Raw genomic sequence first — 24,337 nt, forward strand, 5'->3', positions numbered from 1 at the left:
TGCGGGAGGCCGGGTGGACGTACCGCCGAATTGCTCAACACGTGGGGCGTGAGGTCTCCACAGTACATCGATGTTGTCGCCAGTGGTCGGCGGAAGGTGCACGTGCCCGTCGACCTGGGACCGGACCGCAGCGACGCACGGATGCACGCCAAGACCGTAGGATCCTACGCAGTGCCGTAGGGGACCGCGCTGCCACTTCCCAGCAAATTAGGGACACTGTTGCTCCTGGGGTATCGGCGAGGACCATTCGCAACCGTCTCCATGAAGCTGGGCTACGGTCCCGCACACCGTTAGGCCGTCTTCCGCTCACGCCCCAACATCGTGCAGCCCGCCTCCAGTGGTGTCGCGACAGGCGTGAATGGAGGGACGAATGGAGACGTGTCGTCTTCAGCGATGAGAGTCGCTTCTGCCTTGGTGCCAATGATGGTCGTATGCGTGTTTGGCGCCGTGCAGGTGAGCGCCACAATCAGGACTGCATACGACCGAGGCATACAGGGCCAACATCCGGCCTCATGGTGTGGGGAGCGATCTCCTACACTGGCCGTACACCACTGGTGATCGTCGAGGGGACACTGAATAGTGCACGGTACATCCAAACCGTCATCGAACCCATCGTTCTACCATTCCTAGACCGGCAAGGGAACTTGCTGTTCCAACAGGACAATGCACGTCCGCATGTATCCCGTGCCACCCAACGTGCTCTAGAAGGTGTAAGTCAACTACCCTGGCCAGCAAGATCTCCGGATCTGTCCCCCATTGAGCATGTTTGGGACTGGATGAAGCGTCGTCTCACGCGGTCTGCACGTCCAGCACGAACGCTGGTCCAACTGAGGCGCCAGGTGGAAATGGCATGGCAAGCCGTTCCACAGCACTACATCCAGCATCTCTACGATCGTCTCCATGGGAGAATAGCAGCCTGCATTGCTGCGAAAGGTGGATATACACTGTACTAGTGCCGACATTGTGCATGCTCTGTTGCCTGTGTCTCTGTGCCTGTGGTTCTGTCAGTGTGATCATGTGATGTATCTGACCCCAGGAATGTGTCAATAAAGTTTCCCCTTCCTGGGACAATGAATTCACGGTGTTCTTATTTCAATTTCCAGGAGTGTATTTACGTTCAGGGTCAAATGCCAGTCTGCATCATTCATCAGTCCTCTGCAGTTCATTCTGCAAATCGATACTTTCTTCTGGTGTTGCTACTTTCTAATAGATAATCGCATCATCTGCGAACAGTCTTAAGGAATTCCTGACGCTTCGTACTAGGTCATTTATACACACTGTAAACAGAAACGGTCCTATCACACTTCTTGTCCCGTGTCTCACAGCCACAGTCTGCTTCGTTCTGTCCTACTAATACTCTCTCTTACTTCTACTATCTCGTTCGTTCCTTCCCAGTGTCGCTGCCTTTTCTCATTGTAACTATCTCTCTCTTCCTCGTTACCATTATCGTAAACTCTGTCTCTCCCTATCACTGGCTCTCACGCACTTCCATTTTCGCTTCCTCTTTATTCCTCTCCCACTGGTGCTTTCTCCTTCACTCTTTTCCTAGCACCGTTCTGTCACTATGTTCCACTGCCACTGCGTCCCCCTCTTTCTCCGACACTGTCATTTTCTGTTTCCCACTCTCTGTACCACAACCACAGTCTATTATCTCCCAATATTTAATACTTTTCAGTCCCTTTGCTACTGCCATTGTCTTCTTCTCTCTCAGCATAAAAAGCGCGAATATGTTCTCATGTAAAAATCATCGGGAAAAATTTTAAAGATGCTCAGGAACATAGAATGGGGCATGGTACCCATCCTTTCAGCCAAAGTGGAATATATTGGCCTTTTTTTTTGCTCTGATATGAGCATTTTTCCATTGGTCCCCTTCTTTTCCCTGCTGTAGCAGGACATGTGACTCATACGAAAAGAACTTCATGGGTCAGTATAATTTTGATAGTTCACTTATGTGAAATTGAAATAACGCAAGGCTACGTAATTTTGCGCCTCAGACCGTATTTTACGTGGACATGCTTCACCGCCACAACCCTTCTGATGATAACGAAAACAATTTCCAGCATATTTCTTTGTGCTACATCACTTTATAAACTATATTTTCGCCTCATACCGCGTTTTAGTTACACAAACCTCTGTATCTGAACCTCTGCATCTCGCAAACGGATAAAAATATCAAGAAAATTTTCAAGGTTGTGCGAGATTGGGATCTTAGGGATACATCGTAAAAGTTTCAGCCATTTGATGTGCATAGCTGTTTTGGAATCTGGTCGGTTTCCGTAACCATGCACCGTATCTTTCGAGCTTTCTCAGGAACCACCCATGTACTAAATGGTTCGTCTATAAGTCCATTAAGGCGCAGCGTAGAGCATATATAATGCAAAAAGAACCAACCGATTTCCTCAATTTGCCTTACCTGTAATACTCAAATTTTGACACTGTGCTTTGGTATCATCTGTTGGCTATAAAAATGGTCCCTAACCCAGGGGCTGCCCAAAAAGCTTTACCCGTCCTTTCTGTCACCAACAGAGTCTGAGGTGTGAGCTCCAGAATAATCGCGGTTTTAGGAGCGGCGCTTTGGACGATGCGGTGGTCAAAATAAGTGTCGCATATTGCTTTACTGTGAGTACTGGACATAATAGGAATCAAAACTGAGTGTTCTGCCAGATACAGTCGTAAGAAAACAAAAATAAAGAAGACAAACGTATTCCATTTGACAAACACAAAGAAGAGAACAAAAACGAAAACTTACAAAAGATTACACTGTAAACGGTACAGTTTCTTCTGTCATCTTGCATAACACGTTACTTGAGAACCAGTTGGCCCTCCTCATGACTGGAGACACTTTTGAATGCAGTTATGCTTACGCCTTACCAAATTGTCGAGATAAGCCTCTGGGATATCGTCCTATTCCCCCATAGCGGCCTCTATGATGCCCTGTAAGGTCTCTGGTGGGGCAGAGCGATTGCAAACCGTTCATTTTAGCATGGCCCACGCGTTCTCAGTTAGCTGAGAGCTGGAGAATGTAGAGGCCACTCAGATTGTATGCTCCACTAGGAAGGTGTCAACAAGATTGTGACGATGGGCCGTGGATTCTCGTCCGTCAGCGTGGACCCTGCTGCAATATGTTCACCAAATGGAGCCACAATGGGTGCAAGCGTGTCGTCCCAGAATCTCAGACAGCCATCTGACAAGCTGCAGCCGTACATAATTCCATCCCATAACAAGACTGAACCGCCTTGACAAGGGTGGCGGTCAACGATACAGTTGGGTTGTGAACGTTGTCCCCGCTGTCAGGCTGGAGATTGGTACGTGTCTCGCCGTGTTCCACTGCTGCCTGGTCCACAAAGAGCGTTTTCGTGCCCATGCTACACGAGCGCCTCTCCGAGCCCGATTTAGAGGTGCAGCCTAGAGGCGTCTTCTGGCACACAGTCCCTGCTCATGGAGTCTGTTTCGTAATGTTTGTGTCGACATCCGCACTCCTGTCGCTGTTTGGAACTGCATTGGAGCATTGCGTCGAGAGTTTCACCGTGCTGTTTTACGCAGATACTGGTGTTGTACACCAGTTCCTTACGCGGTCTCTTATGTGACAAATCTCAACTGATCTTGTCGCTGGAAACTGTTTGCAGATGCTAGAGACGTTAGTTTGCCTCACAGCGACATTCGCTGCGTCCATCTGCCTCCATTAAAGTGACTGTACGAAAGCCTCTGACGGTACGCTGTTGTTACTCAAACCATCCTGAACCAACACAGCTCTCGAAACGACACACAGCACAAGTAGCGCAATGTTTATAGATTACAAAGTTTCAAAAAAAATGGTTCAAATGGCTCTAAGCACTATGGGACTTAACATCAGAGGTCATCAGTCCCCTAGACTTAGAACTACACTCCTGGAAATGGAAAAAAGAACACATTGACACCCGTGTGTCAGACCCACCATACTTGCTCCGGACACTGCGAGAGGGCTGTACAAGCAATGATCACACGCACGGCACAGCGGACACACCAGGAACCGCGGTGTTGGCCGTCGAATGGCGCTAGCTGCGCAGCATTTGTGCACCGCCGCCGTCAGTGTCAGCCAGTTTGCCGTGGCATACGGAGCTCCATCGCAGTCTTTAACACTGGTAGCATGCCGCGACAGCGTGGACGTGAACCGTATGTGCAGTTGACGGACTTTGAGCGAGGGCGTATAGTGGGCATGCGGGAGGCCGGGTGGACGTACCGCCGAATTGCTCAACACGTGGGGCGTGAGGTCTCCACAGTACATCGATGTTGTCGCCAGTGGTCGGCGGAAGGTGCACGTGCCCGTCGACCTGGGACCGGACCGCAGCGACGCACGGATGCACGCCAAGACCGTAGGATCCTACGCAGTGCCGTAGGGGACCGCGCTGCCACTTCCCAGCAAATTAGGGACACTGTTGCTCCTGGGGTATCGGCGAGGACCATTCGCAACCGTCTCCATGAAGCTGGGCTACGGTCCCGCACACCGTTAGGCCGTCTTCCGCTCACGCCCCAACATCGTGCAGCCCGCCTCCAGTGGTGTCGCGACAGGCGTGAATGGAGGGACGAATGGAGACGTGTCGTCTTCAGCGATGAGAGTCGCTTCTGCCTTGGTGCCAATGATGGTCGTATGCGTGTTTGGCGCCGTGCAGGTGAGCGCCACAATCAGGACTGCATACGACCGAGGCATACAGGGCCAACATCCGGCCTCATGGTGTGGGGAGCGATCTCCTACACTGGCCGTACACCACTGGTGATCGTCGAGGGGACACTGAATAGTGCACGGTACATCCAAACCGTCATCGAACCCATCGATCTACCATTCCTAGACCGGCAAGGGAACTTGCTGTTCCAACAGGACAATGCACGTCCGCATGTATCCCGTGCCACCCAACGTGCTCTAGAAGGTGTAAGTCAACTACCCTGGCCAGCAAGATCTCCGGATCTGTCCCCCATTGAGCATGTTTGGGACTGGATGAAGCGTCGTCTCACGCGGTCTGCACGTCCAGCACGAACGCTGGTCCAACTGAGGCGCCAGGTGGAAATGGCATGGCAAGCCGTTCCACAGCACTACATCCAGCATCTCTACGATCGTCTCCATGGGAGAATAGCAGCCTGCATTGCTGCGAAAGGTGGATATACACTGTACTAGTGCCGACATTGTGCATGCTCTGTTGCCTGTGTCTATGTGCCTGTGGTTCTGTCAGTGTGATCATGTGATGTATCTGACCCCAGGAATGTGTCAATAAAGTTTCCCCTTCCTGGGACAATGAATTCACGGTGTTCTTATTTCAATTTCCAGGGGTGTATTTCAACCTAACTAACCTAAAGACATGACACACATCCATGCCCGAGGCAGCAGCGCGGTTCCGGACTGAAGCGCCTCGAACCGCTCGGCCACAGTGGCCGGCCACACAGTTTCCGTAAACTGCAAATACTGCCCCCTCATGGCACAAAGGTGAACACTTTCCGCTAGCATTATGTTAAAAACAGACTAGTGTTTTAATATCATAACGTGTTTCTGGATCACAACGTTCAGTTTTATTTAGCAATTAGCAGCATTTATTTTGACTTCTGTCGTCTGGCGATATTGTCCGTTGCTGCTTTACAGTACCTGGGGGTATTTTCGTTCTACCGTTGCAACTACAAGAAAAGCGTGATTTTCTTTCTACCAGACGAGTTTCGCTTTACTGATGTAAACCATCATTCGTGCTCTGTAATAAAAAGATATTTATACGAGGGTTGGAACTTTAATACTGGCAACTATTTATTTACAGCTCGTGCAAAATAGATACGTGTTTCAAAGTTTTACTGATCTTCAGAGTAGTCACCAGCATTGTGTATAACCCGCTGCCAGCGATGTGGAAGTCGTAGGATACTCTTAGCAGTGCCAGTTGTGTTGACAGTTCGAGCGGCGCGGTCTGTTGCCCGACGAATTTGTAGCAGTTCTAAAGCGAATGCCGTGAAGTGTTTTCTTCATTTTAGAAATCGAGTTGAACTCAGTACGGCTCAAGTCGGGGGACTGCAGTAGGTGGTATAGCACTTAGCAGCCCCATGGGTCAAAAAAATCAGTAACAGCTTGCACTGTACGTGCTTGAGCATTGTCTTGCAAAATGATGGTCGGGTCCGGCAGAAAGTGTCATCACTTCTGTCTCTATGCTGTTCATTTTTGGTACACAACCTACGACCAGCGTAGAGACAGAAGTGATGACACTTTCTGCCGGACCTGACCATCATTTTGCAGGACAATGCTCAAGCACGTACAGTGCAAGCTGTTACTGGTTTGTTTGACTGATGGGGCTGCTAAGTCCTATACGACCTACTGCACTCCCCTGACTTACGCCCTCGTGAGTTCAACTCGATTTCCAAACTGAAGGAAACACTTCACGGCATTCGCTTCAGAACTGCTACAAATTCGTCGGGCAATAGACCGCGCCGCTCGAACTGTCAACACAACTCGCACTGCTAAGAGTATTATCCTACGACTTCCACATCGCTGGCAACGGGCTATACACAATGCTGGTGACTACTGTGAAGGTCAGTAAAACTTTGAAACTCGTAATTTGATTTGTTTTTACGATCGAAAAACAGTTCGTTAACAGTCTGTTGCTTCCTACCTTTACCGTAAGTAAAAAGCAACATATTGCTGAAGAAATGTTTTTCGATCTTAAAAGCAAATCAAATAAAATATTCTCAGCAATTTATATTGACCACTGTACTGGGCAGCACATGCCTACCGACGAACACACCATCAACCGCCTAGCAGAAGCACGGCGGGACTTAAGTGGAGGCAACTGGACAACTTGGCACGCTGTCTACGTTAAGCTGTCGAGCGAGAGAAGTAAACACGTAATCATACCGGATGGCCTCTATGGAGTATGATTTATCCATTGTGGGAATACCATAACCCTTTTTTAATTTACAGTGTCTGTTCCTTCAAGCAGATATGCATGTCCGGAGGAACAGGCCTTGTAAATTAATTAAGTATTACAAGGCTGGAGGGCAAAAGGACGATACTCACATTGGTCTTGAGCGACTGTAGTCTCATTCTTCCTACTGCAGGAATAACGTAACGTGCAAGCATTAGGAAGGCAGACAGCGTGGCAGGTGGAGGTCTGGTTAGCTGTGGGGAGCGTGAACGGCACTGAAGCTCGCTCGCGATAAGCGGGGAACCCCGGTTCAAGTCCTGTCCGGCACAAATTCTCATGCGTCACGAACTGGTAGCATATCTACACCTGATACAGTTAATGTCAAAGAATTCGCCATCAGCAAACAATTTCGTAATATCGCAACCGGTACAAACAAAATAGCTGCTGCGACCAAGTATTGTCTCTCACATCCTTCATAGACTCGGGGTACCAAGTGAAGCAGAAAACATCTGTGGCGTTTGTTGATCTGACTGCCGCCTTCGACAATGTGTCGAGGGAAGGCCTTACCTACACATTTCTCCGCATCATACCCTGCAGAACAATGCCTCGACTGATTAACAGCATGCTAAGCGATCGGAAGTTCGAGGTAATCACTGGAAGCAACATAAGTAAGGAGAGGAAGCTGAACAAGGGAGTGCCTCAAGGATCAGTTCTCTCACCATTACTGTTCAACCTATATCTATCTGATCCACGTGACACCTCGTCCAGAAAATACTGCTATGCCGATGACCTGGCTGTAGCCGTAAAACACCAGGAAATGAAGACAACAAAAGAGATTCTAACCAATGACCTGTCTGCATTAGATAATTACTTCAAAATCTGGAGACTCCAACCCAGTGTGAGTAAAACACAAGTGTGTTGCTTCCATCTAAATAATCGGTTGGCGAACGTAAAATGGGAAGTAAGTTTCAGAGGCAGAATTCTTCGTCGTAATTGGAACCCAAAATTTCTTGGTGTCATCCTGGATCGTACACTATGCTTCAAACAACACCTTCTTAACTTAGCTCAAAAGTTGAGGACTCGAAATAGCATCCTCCATAAGCTATGCGGAACTACCTGGGGATCTTCAGCAACCACCCTGCGATCTTCAGCTCTGGGTTCGGTGTACTCAAGTGCTGAGTATTGTGCACCTGTCTGGATGAACAGTCATCATACAAGGCTTGTTGATACCCAGCTGAATACGACAATGCGCATAATATCTGGCACAATCAGATCTACTCCAGTTCACCGGCTTCGACTGTTCACCGATATAATGCCTCCTGATCTACGCAGACGTACTGCCCTTATGAGAGAATTCCACAAGATCTCCGGGAATTCTAACCTACCCGTGCATAGCGACCTGCTTCTTTTAAATCGTAAGAGACTGAAATCACGCCATCCAACTCTGTGCGATGCTGCTGACATGGTTGCTAAGGATTTCAAACCCCCTGAAGAATGGAAAGGTCGGTGGGAAGCAGTGACGGGTGTGCGCCTGCATAACACCATCTCAGGTGCCAAACTTCCAAGTGGATTCGACCTACCACGCAAGACCTGGACTACCCTCAACAGAAGCCGTATCTGCCATGGCCGATGTGACTGCGGGGCTCCATACCAGACTGTTCAGCACATTGTCAGTGAATGCAGGATTCGAGCCTATCACGGTGCCGAAGAGGACTTCCTGCTAGCAACTCCAGACGCAGTGCGCTGGATCGAAGGACTGGATATTCAGTTCTAAAGACAAACTTAAGTTTCTTGTGCGTCAGTATGTGTGTATATATATATATATATATATATATATATATATATATATATATATATATATATATATGTAATTTAATTTCATGATATGTCTATATAAGCCATACGCTAACGTGGAGGCCCGGGAAAAGAACATGCCTCCGGTATGTTCTGCCAGTCGTAAAAGGCGACGAAAAGAACAAACCACTAATAGGGCTAACCCCCCTTTTAGTGTGATTAGTTGGTTCAGGACAGAACTAAAGAGGCCTCGGACAAGCGCCGTCATGGTCGGGGACGACGCTTGAACCCTATGCCCGCCCACAATGGTAACGACACTGCTAGCCAACTGGAAAATGATTTAAATCCAAATAGAGGTGTTTTGCAGGATATGCTTCCTGCAACCACCCTAGAAGGAAAACAAAGACAGAGGATGAGATGGTCAGATGAAGTTAATCGACACCTCCTGTTCTGTTATTACCAAGCAACAAACCTAGGAACCAACACAACTGGATACAAATCACAAGTATACACAACATTTATTATCAGATACCCAGAATTAAAGTTTTTAACAGAACAACGACTAGCTGATCAGATCCGTGTAATAATAAAAAATAACAGGATACCCCAGTCAGAATTAGAAAACATCAAACAACAAGTACAAAAAATACTGGAAAATAATGTGCAATCACAAGAAGAAGAAAATACAGTAATGGACTCAAACATCCCAGAGCAAACAAACAAAGGACAACACGCATCAATTAAACAATCAGACGAAAACGAAATCTTAAGACAGCCACCAGAACAAGCACAAATAGAACACGAAGTGACACACATGTTAGATATAGAAGAAAAATTTCAGCTGCTATATATAGAATACAAAGACACAAATACAGACATTAGACCATTCTTGCATAGACCGCCAGATAACCCACAAGTCGGAACAACAATAAAAACTATCAACACAGTCATACACAACAAAATAAATGAAAACACAACTATGGAAGAGTTACAACTACTGGTTTATATAGGAGCACTCACTACACTAAATGTACACACTAGGCAGAGATCAGAACCAACCAACACACAGAAGAAACCCACAAAACCAGCATGGCAACACAGGCTACAGATCAGAATAGAAAAACTGAGAAAAGACATCGGACAGCTAACGCAATTTATAAGAAATGAAATGTCAGAGAAAAAACGAAAAAGGTTAGGTAAAATCTCACAACAACAAACGATAGAGCAATTAGATGAAAAGAAGCAGAAATTACAAGCATTGGCCACACGACTTAGAAGATACAAAAAAAGTGAAAATAGAAGGAAACAAAACCAAACATTCAACACAAACCAAAAGAAATTTTACCAGACAATAGATAACACACACATTAAAATAGACAATCCACCAAACATAACAGACATGGAACACTTCTGGAGCAACATATGGTCAAACCCGGTACAACATAACAGGCATCCTGAAGTGATAATTTTGCAACATGAAGTCATCCAAGCAATTAATTCTACTCACAATTGGAAAGCCCCTGGAAATGATAAAATAGCAAATTTCTGGTTAAAGAAGTTCACCTCAACACATTCACATCTAACTAAATTATTTAACAGTTACATTGCAGACCCATACACATTCCGTGATACACTTACACATGGAATAACTTATCTGAAACCTAAAGATCAAGCAGACACAGCGAACCCAGCTAAATATCGCCCCATAACATGCCTACCAACAATATACAAAATATTAACTTCAGTCATTACACAGAAATTAATGACACATACAACACAGAACAAAATTATAAATGAAGAAAAAAAAGGCTGCTGCAAAGGAGCACGAGGATGTAAAGAGCAACTGATAATAGATACAGAGGTGACATATCAAGCTAAAACTAAACAAAGGTCGCTACACTACGCATACATTGATTACCAAAAAGCTTTTTATAGTGTACCCCACTCATGGTTACTACAAATATTGGAAATATACAAAGTAGATCCTAAATTGATACACTTCCTAAACATAGTAATGAAAAATTGGAAAACCGCACTTAATATTCAAACAAATTCAAATAATATCACATCACAGCCAATACAGATTAAGCGTGGAATATACCAAGGAGACTGATTAAGTCCTTTCTGGTTCTGCCTCGCTCTTAACCCACTATCCAACATGCTAAATAATACAAATTATGGATACAATATTACTGGAACATACCCACACAAAATCACACATTTGCTATACATGGATGATCTAAAACTACTGGCAGCAACAAATCAACAACTCAACCAATTACTAAAGATAACAGAAGTATTCAGAAATGATATAAATATGGCTTTCGGAACAGACAAATGTAAGAAAAATAGCATAGTCAAGGGCAAACACACTAAACAAGAAGATTACATATTGGATAACCACAGCGACTGCATAGAAGCGATGGAAAAAACAGATGCCTATAAATATCTAGGATACAGACAAAAAATAGGAATAGATAATACAAATATTAAAGAAGAACTAAAAGAAAAATATAGACAAAGACTAACAATATTACTGAAAACAGAATTGACAGCAAGAAACAAGACAAAGGCTATAAATACTTACGCTATACCAATATTGACCTACTCATTTGGAGTAGTGAAATGGAGTAACACAGACCTAGAAGCACTCAATACACTTACATGATCACAATGCCACAAATATAGAATACATCACATACATTCAGCAACTGAAAGATTCACATTAAGCAGAAAGGAAGGAGGAAGGGGATTTATTGACATAAAAAACCTGCATTATGGACAGGTAGACAATTTTAGAAAATTCTTTCTAGAACGAGCAGAAACTAACAAAATACACAAAGTAATCACTCATATAAATACATCGGCTACACCACTGCAATTTCATAACCACTTCTACAACCCTTTAGATCACATAACATCAACAGATACGAAGAAAGTAAATTGGAAAAAGAAAACACTACATGGCAAGCACCCGTATCATCTAACACAGCCACACATCGATCAAGACGCATCCAACACATGGCTAAGAAAAGGCAATATATACAGTGAGATGGGAGGATTCATGATTGTAATACAGGATCAAACAATAAACACCAGATATTACAGCAAGCATATTATTAAAGATCCCAATACCACAACAGATAAATGCAGACTTTGCAAACAACAAATACAAACAGTATATCACATCACAAGCGGATGTACAATACTAGCAAGTACAGAATACCCCAGAAGACATGACAATGTAGCAAAAATAATACATCAACAGCTTGCCTTACAACATAAACTTATAAAACAACACGTTCCTACATACAAGTATGCACCACAAAATGTACTGGAGAATGATGAATACAAATTATACTGGAACAGAACCATTATAACAGATAAAACAACACCACATAACAAACCTGACATCATACTCACCAATAAAAAGAAGAAATTAAGACAACTAATCGAAATATCCATTCCCAATACAACAAATATACAAAATAAAACAGGAGAAAAAATTGAAAAATACATCCAACTGGCTGAGGAAGTCAAGGACATGTGGCATCAGGATAAAGTTGACATTATACCAATTATACTATCAACTACAGGAGTCATACCACACAATATCCACCAGTACATCAATGCAATACAGCTACATCCAAACTTATATATACAACTACAGAAATCTGTAATTATTGACACTTGTTCAATTACCCGAAAGTTCCTAAATGCAATGTAACATATACCGTACAGTTAAAAGGAAGTCACGCTTGATCAAGGTCCTCGTCACTTTCCATTTTTAACCAGACATAACCTCTGAGAAAGGAAAGACATAATAACATACCCAATTATTGATGCTGTCATTTATTGTCTAGTAAAGCCATCAGAAGATCAAAAGCAACTGCAAAATTATTTAGAAAAGTTATCTGTATGGTATGAAGAGTTGCAGTTGGCCCTAAATAGTGAAAACTGTGAGGTCATCCACTCGAGTACGAAAAGGACTAGGTTTGGTTCCAGTTACACGGTAAACCACACAAATCTAAAGGCTTTCAATTCAGCTAAATACCTAGGACTTATAATTACAAACAACGTAATTTGAAACGATTATGTAAATAATGTTGTGGGGAAGGCAACCCAGAAATTGGCAGGACACTTGGAAGATGCAACAGGCCTGCTGAAGTGACTGCCTACACTACGCTTGTCCGTCCTCTTCTGGAGTTTTGCTGCGCAGTATGAGATCCTTACAAGATGGAACTGACACAGCTCATAGAAGGCCAGGTCGATTTGTTTTGTCCCGAAGTAGCAGAGAGGGTGTCACCGATATGATATGCGATTTGGGATGGACATTATTAAAACAAAGGCGTTTTTCTTTGCAGAGATAACTGTCCGCGAAATTTGAATTTCCGACGTTCTCCTCCGGATGCGAAAATACGTTGTTGACACCCACCTACACGGGGCGAAATGATCACTGTAACAAAATAGTAATCAGATCTCGCACGGAGAGATTTAAGTGTTTGTTTTGCCCGCGCGCTGATAGAGAGTGAAACGGTAGAGAAATAGTGTAAAAGTGGTTTGATGAATCCTCAGCCAGACACTCAAGTGTGAACTACAGAAGAGATGTACAGAAATGACGATCAAGTGGAAAAGATGTCGCGCAGTTGCTCAAAGAACTTGCAAAAATGCATACAATTATACACAATAAAAGGGACGAATGGTTATACAATCTGAAACGTTAGGTAAGACAGTAACCTTGATTACAAAAGTGTTTATGAGTGTCATGCTCCGGAATTTTCCTTTGACGTTACATAAGACAGATTTCTTAGGTCTTGATCATGACACGACTCTGTGAGGCCCTCTTATAAAGACTGTTGGCAGTGTGACTTGCATGTTACTTATGCATGTAAATAACCACAGCTTTTTATCTAATTTTTGTTTTGATCCGCTGCGGGTACCCCAATGTCGTTTTCGAATGGAACAGGTCGTAATATAATAAATGTGTACCAGTACATCTGTGGTGGTTTCTTGTTAACATTGCCAAGAAATCAGCAGTGGAAATCAAGGTGGTCAAGCGATTGCTTCAGCTGTTCGCAGGAAACTCTTTCTTCACTTCTGTCTGTGAGGTTGTGCTTCACTTCCAGTCTCGGGATGTCTAGGCTGATCTTCCATTTCTTTTCTTCTCCACCTCTTCAGATGATCTTCCTCCGAAATTTAGAGATTGCAGGCAGAGCTCGCTTCGAAACGAACAGTTTACATTCTATACTCTTTTTGCCCTAGTCGTGGAGGGATCAGCCGCCACAATAACTCTAAACGTTGTCCTGTCATGAGCGATGCCGTGTTTTCAGCGGAACAATCTTCAAGGAGGCACCTTTCATGTGTCCCTCATTTCTAATGATATCTTCGCTGTTTCTCTTCCGAAAAGCGGGAAAAACTTTTGGCGGCAGTTTTGATTTGTGTAGCGAGTAATCACTGAAAACACCGCCCCACAACTGCAGAGATCCCTTTCCAAAGGTGAGTCGCACTACCTCAGCTTACGCTGTGATCCGTTGCTTCGTATGACAGACGACTCCCGTTACATGTTGCACATACACTATGTGATCAAAAGTATCCGGACACCTAGCAGGAAATCACAAGCTCGTGGCGCCCTCCATTGGTAATGCTGGAATTCAGTATGGTGTTGGCCCACCCTTAGCCTTGATGACAGCATCCACTCTCGCAGGAATACGTTCAATAATGTGCTGGAATGGTTTCTTGGGGAATGGCAGCCCACTGTTCACGGAGTACTGCACTGAGGAGAGGTACCGATGTCGGTCGGTGAGGCCTGGCAAGAAGTCGGCGTTCCAAAACATTCCAAAGACGTTCTATAGGGTTCAGGTCAGGACTGTGCAGGCCAGTCCATTACAGGGATGTTATTGTCGTGTGACCACTCCGCCACAGGCCGTGCATTACAAACAGGTGATCGATCGTGTTGACAGATGCAATCGCCATCCCCGAATTGCTCTTCAGGAATGGGAAGCAAGAAGTTGCTTAAAACATCAATGTAGGCCTGTGCTGTGATAGTGCCACGTAAAACAAGGGGTGCAAGCCCCCTCCATGAGAAACACGACCACACCGTAACACCACCGCCTCCGAATTTTACTGTTGGCACTACACACGCTCGCAGATGACGTTCACTGGCCGTTTGGCACATCCACAGACTGCCATCCGATCTCCACATTGTGTACCGTGATTCATCACTCCACACGTTTTTCCACTGTTCAGTCGTGCAATGTTGTTCTCCTTACACCAAGCGAGGCGTCGTGTGGCATTTACCGTCGTGATGTGTGGCTTATGAGCAGCCGCTCGGCCACGAAATCCAAGTTTCCTCACCTCCCGCGTAACTGACATAGTACTTGCGGTGGAACCTGATGCAGTTTGGAGTTACTGTGTAATGGCCTACATAGATGTCTGCTTATTACACATTACGACCCTCTTCAACTGTCGGCGGTCTCTGTCAGTCAACAGACAAGGTCGGCCTGTACGCTTTTGTGCTGTACATGACTCCTCACGTTTTCACTTCACTATCACATCGGAAACAGTGGACCTAGGGATGTTCAGGAGTGTGGAAATACGGCGCACAGACGTATAACACAAGCGATAGCCAATCACCTGACCACGTTCCAAGTCCGTGAGTTCTGCGGAGCGTCCCATTGTGCTCTCTGACGATGTCTAATCACTACTGACATCGCTGATGCGGGATACCTGGCAGTAGGTGGCAGCACAATGCACCTAATATGAGAAACGTATGGTTTTGGGGGTGTCCGGATACTTTTGATCACATAGTGTAGCAGACTAGGGCGCCCCATTCTTCTGACAAGTATGCAGGGGCGAGGTATGTTTCACACGGCCCAACACCTCTAACCAGTTGCAACGGAAGGGAATTTGATGTATTTTATTTATTCTTAACAAATACAGTGTTACCTGAGAAGCTAACATAGGCCGTACAACTCATGTTCATGCGGATAATAACCGGTATGCGTGAGACAGCATACTCTGCCTAGTGCATTCCAAAACGCCGGAAAAAAAACAGGATTTTCTTTCCGGGGCTTATACCTCTGGTTCTGTTGGTGATAAGGAAGCTAGAGTCAACTATTTCAGATAGTTCTTGAGCGAGGAACCAACTTTATACCGAACACATCGTCTTACTGTAATTGTGCTACAGTACACGGTCAACGTTCGAGTAACGTCTTACCTCCAGCTTAAGCGAACGGAGCAAATCTGTTGCTTCTTTTTCCATTCTGTGCTCTATGGTGTGCATTAAAGGGCTTCAGGATCCACCATTTAGTTCGTGGGCGGTTCGTGACAAAACACGAAAAATATGCATTTTCGGTACAAAAACCTAGCGGTGGATTTCAAGATGTCTGTGTACAGAAAATGGCTGAAATTTTTGCGGTGCATTCCTAAGACGCCGATATCGAATAACCCTGACAATTTTCCTGATGTCTGTATCCGTTTCCGAAATACAGTGGTTCAAAGTTATCGCAGCTGTACATGGTAAAAGACGAACGTAATATCGGCTGTGAGGCACAGACGTAGTTTACCAAGTGACGCGGCACGGAGAAATATGTCGTCAAGTGCCTCCGTTATCGTCACAAGGGTTTTTTGAAACCCATGTTGTAGTAGTGAAGCGTGTGCAATGTTGTTGTGCACGTAAAATCCGGTCTGAGGCGCAAAATTATATAGCTCCCCGTTATTTCAATTGCACGTAAGCAACCCATCAAAATTACTCGGACCCATGAAGTTCTTTTCGTGTTAGTGTCATGCTCTGCTATAGCAGGGAAAAGAAGCGAACCAGCGGAAGTGTTCCTATCGAAGCACAAAAAATGCGAATATCGTGCTGTTTTAAAAGACTGACCCAAAAGTGGGATACCAGCTGCCTGATCCTACGAGGGTTGCCTAGAAAGTAATGCACCGCATTTTTTTGTCAGCCGAAAAGAGTGATACGAATGCCAAACGGTTTGAAGTCTCCTGAATGAGTGGGCCAGGTCTCTGTCACTTCCGACAGATAGCGCAGCTGCACGAGAGTTTCAAAATGGCGTCTGTAGGTGATGTACGTTAGAAGCAACGTGCCGTCATTGCATTTCTCACTGCAGAGAAAGAAACTGTGGGGAATATTCACAAACGCTCGAGCAAAGTCTTTCGAGCATGTGCTGTCGAGAGAAGTATAGCTAGTCGCTGGGTACGTAGGGTGAGGTCATCAGAAGGCGGTTCGGCGGAGCTCCACGACTTGCAGCGGCCGGGGAGAACATCCACGGCTGTCACACCTGACCTAGCTCCCTCGGACTTCCACTTGTTCGGACCATTAAAGGATACCATTCACGGAAGACAGTTAGAGGACGATGAGGAGCTGATTCACACAATGAAGCAGTGGCACCGCCACTACGACAAGGATTGCTACCGACAGGGCATACATGCCCTTGTTTCATGCTGAAGGAAAGCGTTAGAATGAGATGGAGAGTACGTGGAAAAATAGGGTATGAAGATAAAACAGCATTCTAATTATGTTCAATAAATAATTTGTAATTCTGTCAGAGACAGCAAAGGACTTGGAAGAGCAGTTGAACGGAATTGACAGTGTCTTGAAAGGGGGATATAAGATGAACATCAACAAAAGCAAAACGAGGATAATGGAATGTAGTCGAGTTAAGTCGGGTGATGCTGAGGGAATTAGATTAGGAAATGAGACACTTAAAGTAGTAAAGGAGTTTTGCTATTTGGGGAGCAAAATAACCGATAATGGTCGAGGTAGAGAGGATATAAAATGTATACTGGCAATGGCAAGGAAAGCGTTTCTGAAAAAGAGAAATTTGTTCAAATGGCTCTCAGCAGTATGCAACTTAATTTCTGAGGCTATCAGTCGCCTAGAACTTAGAATTACTTAAACCTAACTAACCTAAGGACGTCACACACATCCATGCCCGAGGCAGGATTCGAACCTGCGACCGTAGCGGTCGCTCGGTTCCAGACTGGAGCGCCTAGAAGAAATTTGTTAACATCGAGTATAGATTTAATTGTCAGTAAGTCGTTTCTGAAAGTATTTGTATGGCGTGTAGCCATGTATGGAAGTGAAACATGGATGATAAGTAGTTTAGACAAGAAGAGAGTAGAAGCTTTCGAAATGTGGTGTTACAGAAGAATGCTGAAGATTAGATGGGTAGATTACATAACTAATGAGGAGGTATTGAATAGAATTGGAGAGAAGAGGAGTTTGTGGTACAACTTGACTAGAAGAAGGCACTGTTTGTTAGGGCATATTCTGAGGCATCAGGGAATCAGAAGTTTAGCATTGGAGGGTAGCGTGGAGGGTAAAAATCATAGAGGGAGACCAAGAGATGAATACACTAAGCAGGCTGTAGGATGCAGTAAGTACTGGGAGATGAAGAAGCTTGCACAGGATACGGTAGCATGGAGAGCTGCATCAATCCAGTCTCAGGACTGAAGACCACAACAACAACAACAACAACACAAAGAATTGTAAAAGAAAAATAATATGGTGCACAACTTTCTGGGTAACCCTCGTACCTCCCTCGGCACCTACAAAAATTTTCCCAATAAATTTAGCTTGTGAACAAATTCGCGTTTTTTTATGCTGGGAGAAAAGGAGACAATGACAGCGGGAAGGAGATGGGAAAGTAATAAAAGAGCGAAGGAGACAATGGCAGTGTGAGAGAACGAGAGGGATACAAGTGGCAGTGGAACATGGTTGACAGTGTCAGAACAGTGCGAGGAGGGGAGGGAGGGGGACAGTGCCCGTGGGAGGGGAATGGAGAGAGGGAGAAAGTGGAAGTGGGTGAGAGGCACTGGCAATGAGAGACAGTCTATGACGGTCACAACGAGGAAGAGAGAGAGAGAGAGAGAGAGAGAGAGAGAGAGAGAGTGGGCAGCAGCAAGGGGAAGGATGGGATGGTAGCAGTAAGGACGGGTAAGGGGGTAAGAGGGGGGGGGGTTGATAGGAGACTGTAGTGGCTGGACACGGTGGGGGGACTGTGGGTGTACCACAGGAGACAATGTAAATAATACGTCTTTTGTAGTTGGCGTGGCTCTACTGCAGTGTCAAACATGACAAATAAATAGGAAAACAGTAGAACGTCTGTGTAGGGCCATGTTGTTACCTACACTGTCACTTGGCTGAATGTGTATAAGGCTCTGTGGCATCATTCAAACACAGCCAAATTGTCACACTAGCTGTGTATCTCTAACAAAGTCGACGTATGTCCTCACCTCGGTGGCGATTAAAACGATTTCGCCCCCGGGTGGGCTCGAACCATCAACCTTTCGGTTAACAGCCGAACGCGCTAGCCGATTGCGCCACGGAGGCCTTCACTTTTGCGTCCTTCAGCTCTGTTCATCAATGCAACACGTATACCTTCTGCAGGCATCTCGCAGAACAGTAGCATCTACTTACGATTCTTCACGTGGATAACGTGCATGTACATTGTAGCGAGGCTTATAAACGAATGACATCGTCAAGCATGAAATTATACTACAAAACGCATACAAAACAGTGTTCCGCCCACACATTCAGTAAACCTCTGAGGCAAGTAGAATATTCTTCATAGGTTGTAGAACTTCCATTTCATTCAGTGTACTGCCATGTCTTGGGTGCTGCTCGAGATAGCTCTGCTCTCAGCAGGAAAGTTAAAAAAATGAATGCCTTCTGTGAGGGTCGAACTCACGACCCCTGGTTTCCGAGACCAGTGCTGTACCACTGAGCTAAGAAGGCGGCAGCTTTGGGTTTGTGGGAGTGGATGGATCAGTGAGTGTGAATGAGTTATAGGATATGGGAGTCAGATCTGAGTTGCATGTTAAAAAGAGCGCGATTATGTTCGCATCCATGAGGGCAGGTTGTATCCCAATTCTGAGACAGTCTTTTAAAAAAGAAGCATAGCCTTTTTTGTGCTCTGATAGCAGCATTTTTCTGCTGTTAAATTATATATATAATTATTATTATTGGTGTTTTGCTCTTAATGAGCGCATTTGGACTAAACTACATGGCCAGTTCCTTTTGCTGCCTTCCTTGCTGCCCAAACTTCCCTCATTCGCTCGCTGTGTTTCTGTTTCCGGTCGTCTGTCCCTGCTTCTTGTCGGTTTCGTGTCTTCGGCTTCGTCTTGATTGCCTTTTTGGTTGCCCATATTTCTTTCACCTTCCGGCTGTGATCTTGCTTGCGCTCTTCGGTCCATTTTACGCCTGTTCGTTTGTCACATTGTATCTCATGTAGTTTACTTTTCTTAATTATGTTCCTGAATTTTATTCTGTCGTTTATTGTGTCTGCTGTTATGTTGAGTTGGTTCAGGTTGTTTTCTACCTCTGCCACCCATTTGTTGTTTCTAGTGGTTACCCAGTCAAAGATCTGTTTGGTCAGCTTGTGTGATGGCATTCTGTATAGGTGTCCATAGAATTGTAGTCTGCGTTTTCTAATCTTTTCTCTGATTGTCTCCGTATGTTTGTATAGTTCCTCTGTAGGTTTCTTGATCCATATTCCATTGTTGTTAGTTGCGCCAAATATTTTCATAAGTATTTTCCGTTCTACTTTTTCTAGTTGTCAGACACGTGTATGCCCTAGGATTAGTGTGGTCTCTGCTGCATATAGTGCCTCGGGGAGCACCACCGTGTCGTAATGGCGTAATTTGGCTTTTTGTGAGATAGACTTCTTGTTGTAATGGTTCCACACTACTTTGTATGCCTTGTCCAGCTTAGTTTTTCTTTCTTCGTTTGAGTCTCTGTTATGTCCACTCATTTGTAGTGTTTCACCGAGGTATTTGAAGTTTGCCGTTTTGTAAATCGTGCCATACTTTGTGTTCAGAGATGAGAGTTTCTTTGTGCTCATAAACTGTGTCTTTTCGTAAGAGATCTGTAGTCCAGTTTTGGAAGCGATTTCGTGCAGTTTTTCAATAGCGTCTTTTGTTTCCTTTATACCTTTCGTGACAATCGCCAAATCGTCTGCAAAAGCCAGGCATTTAATCTGTAGGTTTCCTCAGGTTATCCCCTGTTGTGATGTTTCCCATTCTTTTATGACCTTATCTAACACCAGATTGAAAAGGAGAGGTGAGAGGCCATCGCCTTGTCGGACACCTGTGCGAATTTCAAAGGCCTCTGATAGTTCCCCAAAGAACTTTACTTTGGAGGTCGTGTTGGTTAAAGTTTGCTCTATGATAGTCCGTGTTTTGTGGTCTACTTTGTATTCTGCTAGAATTTTGAAGAGAGTTTTCCGGTCGATAGAGTCGTACGCCTTTTTGAAGTCGACAAAGGTAATGATCAGGTTCTGTTTGTGTTGTAAAATCATTTTCAGGTTCCAAATTTGTTCCGCACAAGACCGCCCTTTACGGAAGCCTGCTTGGTATTTCCCAATCAAGTGGTCGGTCTGGCATTCTGGTCTGTTTAGTAAAGCTTTAGAGAGGATCTTGTATGTGACCGGTAGTAGGGATATACCTCTGTGGTTGTTCGGGTCAGTCTTGTCACCTTTTTTGTGTAGTGGGCAGTTTTCCAGTCGTCAGGAATTTTCATGGTCTTCCAGATGTCTTCCAAGATCCTGTGGATGTCGTTGGTGAGTTCTGGGTCTTGTAACTTCCAGATTTCCGCGATGATGCCATCTTCTCCTGGTGCTCTACGATTCTTGAGTGACTTGATTATTTCTTTAACTTCTTCTAGAGTTGGAGGTTCACTATCTGGATTGTACGTGATCGTTTCTGTCATCATTTCTTCCATAGGGGGGTCCGAGTTGAGCAGTTTTTCGAAGTACTTTGCCAGAATGTCACAATTGTTTTTGGTATTGGTTTCTAGGGTTCCATCCAGTCTTCTGAAGCACAAGTTGGGTGGTTGATATCCAATCATATTTTCTCTGAACGTTCTGTAGAAGTCTCTTGTATCGTTCTTCATGAAGTCCGATTCGATCTCCATCAGTCGCCGTTTATCATACTGTCGTTTTTCACTGCGAATGATTTTGCTTGATTGCTTCTGTGTTTTCGAGAAGTTCATCCAATTCTCTTGGGATTTGTGGCTACTAAATTTTTTCCATGCACTGATTCGTTGGCCAATAGCTTGGTCACATGTGTGGTTCCGCCAACGGTGTTTCCGTGTGCGTGGTGCTTGTGCTAGTTTCATGGCCTCTCGGATTCTTCCTGAAAGTTGTGTCCAGTCTGTCGTTTTCTCCATTTTAATTTCGTCTAATATTTGTGTCTGGTTTAAAGTAAGGTATTCTGGATATGGTCTAACAATTTTGTTCTTCTGGAGCTTTTTCTTGGGCAAAAGACGAAGTAGGTGGTGGTCTGAGTCGAAGTAGCTTTTACGTGTGTCTATGTTCAAAATTTCTTTTTGTGAGTCTTTCTGGACTATTACGTGGTCGATTTGTAGTTCTTGCTTTCCGCTGGGGAATTTCCATGTGGTAAGTTTTCGTGTTGGTTTCTTGAATTTTGTTGACATAATGGCGAGGTCGTGGCTTTTGCAAAAGCCTATCAGGTGGTTTCCGTTTTTGTTGGTGTCCTTGTGTGGAGTATGTTTTCCTGTGGTATGTCTGTATATCTTTTCTTTTCCGAGTTTAGCGTTGAAGTCTCCCAGTATTATTTTGACTCTATGTGCAGGTGTTTTTCTGATAGTTTCTTCCATTGTCGTCCAGAAGTCATCAATTTCGTCCGGGTTTTTCCTGTTGTAGTCACAAGTCGGTGCATGTGCGTTGATTACTGTGTAGGATTTGTTGGCTGATTTCACTGTGATGGTGCTGATTCTTTCGTTTGGTGACGAAAAGTCGATTACACTGTCCGTGATGGACGTGTGTACTGCAAATCCTGTGCCGAAAAGCCTCAGGTTTTTCAGTTGTCTCGACGGTTTTCCTTTGTATATTCTGAAATTCTCCGTGTTGATATGGTCTTCGTCTGTGAATCGTGTTTCTTGCAGTGCACATAGTTTGATTTGAAATTTTTCGAGAGTGTTTGTCAGTTGTTTCATCTTTCCTGTCTTCATCAGTGTGTTCACGTTGAGTGTGCCGATGTAGTGTTTGCGTTTGGTCTTGAGGGAGTTTGAGAAGCTCCGATTCTTCTGATGATGTGCGTGAGTCCCCGGAATCCGATGCTCACGACGATCCCAAGCTATTGACTGGGGCCCGGGGTGATGAGATTTTTCTCGTCGTACCATCGTGATGTTTAGTATTTGCGTATATGGCATGCTGCCGAGTGCAACCTGACTTTCCAGATCAGGAGGTTGGTTGAGGCCGGCACTGACATGTGGAGCAGACGCCTCTTGTAGCCGCCCACTGTGGGAACAGACGCCGAGTATTTCATTTCATTTCATCGGTACCACCTACATCTAGGAGGCATTCTCCTATCCGCCATCTGGGGAGGCGCTCGGTTGCGTGTCTAATATATATATATATATATATATATTAATCAGGTATTTATTTCTTTTACTTATCAATACTCCGAAAAAAATAAGGAAATTGGTTGTACTGCCAAAGTACAAAACAACTATAAAATGTCTTGTACAGTGAGTCTACAAATAATAGAACTGTTGGTACTACAGACAATGTCCTGCTTATGTTAATTTATTGGGGTGCATCTAAACAACATAGGGTTATTGCCGCTTCTGAATGCGCCCCCGGCCATTGTCTGCTGGATTCCTTGGGCTCAGGGCAGCAAGGCAACGGCGTTTCCACAGCAACGAGGGCGACTCCGTGAGCTACTGTAACGTCTTAGAATTCGCGCTTCCGTGACCGCTTGAACCGACGCATTTTACATTCTCGAGAAACCGTTCCGATCAGTGGCCGTCGGCCTCAGTTGCCTCGTCTGGCCGGGACGGCAGCATGCTGACGTGTGGTCGAGTGCCTCGCGAAGTCTTCCTCGGTATTCCTGGACACCGCGACTGCAGCATCGCCCAAGATGCGCCAGGTCGACTCGTTCCTCAGTGCTGTTCTCGGATCCAGAGATGTTAATACCTGCAGTTACGGGCACTCGCTCCACTAACCAGTGGTCCGGAACTCCAACTCGCCCGGGACTCACTTGCTGATGGACCGCCCTTCGTGTTGTTTTGATGCTAACAGGATTTACGAGTGCGACATTAATTTTTCAGTGACGCTTGTAGCTGCCGTCCTCTTATTTTTCGCCACAGTCCTCTTCAGTGACCGTCTGTCGCTCAACACGCACTCCCGTCCGCGTTGTGACTTACCGGACGATATTTCTCCGCTTTCCCGATATGCAGTATCAATCTCCGATGCGATGCCTCTTCAAACACCAAACACTTCGGCTAACTTGGTTGCGGAAACACCGGCCATACGAGCAACAACAATTTGCCCACGTTCGAATTCACTTAGCTCGAGCGTAATGCATTCCACAACCACAAAGAATACTACACTGTTCTAGCCACGAGTGATACTTGCTACGCCGGCCGGTGTGGCCGAGCGGTTCTAGGCGCTACAGTCTGGAACCGCACGACCGCTACAGTCGCAGGTTCGAATCCTGACTCGGGCATGGATGTGTGTGATGTCCTTAGGTTAGTTAGGTTTAAGTAGTTCTAAGTTGTAGGGGACAGACGACCTCAGACGTTAAGTCCCACAGTGCACAGAGCCATTTGATACTTGCTAAGTATTGAGGACATTGCACAGATGCCGTTCCTGGTGAAATACAACAGCGCAACCTGCAAACTTGACTAACATCTACATTAACCC

At 45.0% G+C, this 24,337-nt stretch overlaps 2 non-coding genes across 2 annotated transcripts; both read right to left on the reverse strand.

Annotated features, from left to right (window-relative positions):
* Positions 1-18,928: 18,928 nt before the first annotated feature.
* Trnan-guu (transfer RNA asparagine (anticodon GUU)) lies at positions 18,929-19,002 on the reverse strand. The gene has a single exon. It is a non-coding gene; the product is annotated as a tRNA-Asn (tRNA).
* A 333-nt stretch (positions 19,003-19,335) lies between these two features.
* Positions 19,336-19,407, reverse strand: Trnap-cgg (transfer RNA proline (anticodon CGG)). The gene has a single exon. It is a non-coding gene; the product is annotated as a tRNA-Pro (tRNA).
* Positions 19,408-24,337: the final 4,930 nt, after the last annotated feature.

The sequence above is a fragment of the Schistocerca nitens genome, chromosome 10 (assembly GCF_023898315.1).
Source record: "Schistocerca nitens isolate TAMUIC-IGC-003100 chromosome 10, iqSchNite1.1, whole genome shotgun sequence".
NCBI classification, from domain to species: Eukaryota; Metazoa; Arthropoda; class Insecta; order Orthoptera; family Acrididae; genus Schistocerca; species Schistocerca nitens.